At 29.6% G+C, this 3,698-nt stretch overlaps 1 non-coding gene across 1 annotated transcript; it reads right to left on the reverse strand.

Moving 5' to 3' along the window:
- Positions 1–3,318: 3,318 nt before the first annotated feature.
- On the reverse strand, positions 3,319–3,425 carry LOC139903148 (small nucleolar RNA R71). The gene has a single exon (XR_011777991.1). It is a non-coding gene; the product is annotated as a small nucleolar RNA R71 (small nucleolar RNA).
- Between the last annotated feature and the right edge of the window lie 273 nt (positions 3,426–3,698).

The following is a 3,698-nucleotide window of genomic DNA, read 5'->3' on the forward strand; positions in this document are numbered from 1 at the left end:
GGGCTATTAATGGGCTTTATATTTGTTTAACTAAATGATAGTTTGTTAATTTTAATATAAAGATTTACAATTGGACGTCCCTATAAATAACCATATACACTCGATCGAATACGATGGGCAGGGTATTTATATGTACGAATAATCGTTCATTTAACCGGACACGGGAATAGATTAATAACCACTAGAATTATTAAAACAGGGGTGAAATTATGTACAAGGACACTTGGCATAATTGATAACAAAGTATTAAAACATTTGGTTACACGCAGTCGACATCCTGGTGTAATTATTAAACAAAGTATTAAAATCTTGTTACAGTTTAAGTCCCCAATTAGTTGGAATATTTAACTTCGGGTATAAGGATAATTTGACGAGGACACTCGCACTTTATATTTATGACTGATGGACTGTTATGGACAAAAACCAGACGGACATATAAAATAATCCATGACAAAGGACAATTAACCCATGGGCATAAAACTAAAATCAACACGTCAAACATCATGATTACGGAAGTTTAAATAAGCATAATTCTTTTATTTCATATTTAATTTCCTGTATTTTATATTTAATTGCACTTCTAATTATCGCACTTTTATTTATTGTTATTGTATTTAATTGCACTTTTAATTATCGTACTTTTTAATTATCGCAAGTTTATTTTATCGCACTTTTATTTATCGCAATTTCATTATCGTTATTTACTTTACATTAAGTCTTGTATTTATTTTTAATTTTGGTTTTAACTGCGACTAAAGTTTTAAAATCGACAAACCGGTCATTAAACGGTAAAAACCCCCCTTTATAATAATAATATTACTTATATATATATATATTTGTATTTTTATAAATTTAAACTAATATAGCGTTAAGCTTTGTTTAAAGATTTTCCCTGTGGAACGAACCGGACTTACTAAAAACTACACTACTGTACGATTAGGTACACTGCCTATAAGTGTTGTAGCAAGGTTTAAGTATATCCATTCTATAAATAAATAAATATCTTGTGTAAAATTGTATCGTATTTAATAGTATTTCCTTGTAAAATTTAATAGTATTTTATACCCCTTAGCTTTAACATCAAGTATTTTTGGCGCCGCTGCCGGGGATCTCAATTTCTTGCTTAAAAGCCGAAAGCGCAACGATAAATAAAAAAAAGATTTTTTTTATTTTTAGTGTACTTTTAAAAAAATACGCTTTTGTAAAAATACGTTTTAAATATTTGAAAATATAAAAAGAAAACAAAAATATAAATATTTTTAAGAGTTTGTTAAATATTTAAGTTTTATAAAGTTTCTTTATTTTTATTTTATAAAAATATAAGTTTTATTTAAATATTTTGTTTTTATTTAAAACATAAAACCAAAAAAAAAATTTATATATAAATCTAGTTTTAAGATTTTTATTTATAAAATTGAAACATATTTTTATTTCTATTCTAGTTATTAAAATATAAGTTTTATTAAATTTATATAAATATTTTAATTAAATTAAAAACAGAAAAATATAATTTAAAAAAAATAATTTAATTACGTCGAAACGTGTCAACCGAAACAGCCTGTCATCCGGAATTTCGAACCCCGCGACTCGCGGAGGTTTTTGCCACGTGGAACCGTGACTCGCGAAGGAACCCTGACACGGGTACACAGAACCCTAATCAGGCATTAATTACGGGTTTTTATTTTTATTATTTAAATTTAACCCTAATTAGGTTTAATTATTTTAATTAATTTAGTTTAGTTTATTTATTATTTTGTATTTTTAGTTAAATTAGTTTAATTAAAATTTAAAATTAATAGTTTTATAAAATAAATAATATAAAAATAATATTTTTATAAAAATTGTAATTTTTACAACTTTTAGTATATTTTTATATTTTGTTCCTTTTTAATTGTTTTAGCGTAATATTTGTGTGTTTCGCTCATATTTAGTTTTAAACATAGTTTTTGTCAAAGTTATTTTTACTTCTAGATTTTTAGGCTTTGCCGTAAAATCCCTTAAGTGCCTTTTCTTTAGACTAAGATTTAAGTGCTTTAGAATTTTGTGACACCTTTTTAAGTTTTAGTACCTTTTTAAGATATTGCCATTTGGGATATAGTTTTTCCTATAAGCTTTAATATTTTTAGACGCCTTTTACTATGTATCAATTATCATTCCAATTAGTAATCTCAATTTGCGATTATAATTTTAAGTTAGTAATAGTAATAAGGTTGGGTTAGTCAAGTGTTTTTAAGTTTTATAGTCACTCTTTTTCAATTTTTTTTTTTTCGACCTTTTTCGACGAGCTCTTTTTCTTTCTTATTTCTCGCTATTCTAGTTTTAGGACATAGATTTTTATTCTACTTCTTATCTAAATTTCTTAAAATTACGAAAATTTATTTTAAGTGGTTAAATTGATAGACATCAAAATTTTCTGGTTCGTAGTAATAGTTGGATTTGTACGTGGACATGGTTATTGGAGCCAAACAGTCCTCAATTATATTGAGACCAAACGAATCCTGCCCCTCTGCTGCATCTTTTGGCTATTCGAAACGTGGGCAAAATCAGAAAAGTCTATTAATTGGATAACTTATATAATTTTTCTTTCCTTTTAAAAACTAATAGGATATTCGGTGAATGCACCGAGCAAGACGTTCACCACCTTTTGTACGTTCACCACCTGTAACTAGATCAAGACATCTAGCTAATATTACCGCCGTTGATTTTTCTTTAGAATCGTCATCCAGTCAACCAAGTACTCCAAGTCAAATTTCCGATAATCCATTTTTTGAATCCGACCTCACAATTGAGAATCCGGAGAATATTCAGGGACGATTTATAGATCCTGAACCATTAATTTTTCCTCCGGAACCACCAATCATTCAAACAGAGATTGTTGAGGAACGAACCATTAAATCAGAATCCTCTAGTGATTCCGATTCAACAAATTCAATTATGGAGAATCTGGAACCTTTAAGTATGGAAGACCGAATGAGAGCTAAACGCACTGGCCAAGGTCACGCAATTACTCATCCTGACATTAATGCACCAGATTATTAAATCAAAGGACAAATTCTACATATGGTGACTAATCAATGCCAATTTAGTGGTGCGCCGAAGGAAGATCCAAACGAACATCTTCGTACCTTTAATAGGATCTGCACACTATTTAAAATCCGAGAAGTGGAAGATGAACAGATATATCTCATGTTATTTCCCTGGACTTTAAAGGGAGAAGCCAAAGATTGGTTGGAATCGTTACCTGAAGGGGCGATTGATACATGGGACGTTTTAGTTGAAAAATTTCTTAAACAATTCTTTCCGGCATCTTAAGCCGTAAGACTTCAAGGAGAAATTGTTACGTTCACACAGAAACCGAATGAAACTCTATATGAGGCATGGACAAGATTTGGAAATTTATTAAGAGGATGTCCGCATCATGGTTTAGACACCTGTCAAATAGTACAAATATTCTACCAAGGATGTGACATCACTACAAGAAAAGATATCGATATAGCAGCTGGTGGTTCTATTATGAAGAAAACCGAAACTGATGCTTACAAAATTATTGATAACACTGCTTCCCACTCACATGAGTGGCACCAAGAAAAAGATATCGTTAGATCATCTAAAGCAGCTAGAGCCAATTCTAGCCATGACTTAGATTCCATTTCAGCAAAGATAGATGCTGTCGAGAGACGAATGGAAAAGATGACTAA

Source organism: Rutidosis leptorrhynchoides, chromosome 3 (assembly GCF_046630445.1).
Source record: "Rutidosis leptorrhynchoides isolate AG116_Rl617_1_P2 chromosome 3, CSIRO_AGI_Rlap_v1, whole genome shotgun sequence".
NCBI classification, from domain to species: domain Eukaryota; kingdom Viridiplantae; phylum Streptophyta; class Magnoliopsida; order Asterales; family Asteraceae; genus Rutidosis; species Rutidosis leptorrhynchoides.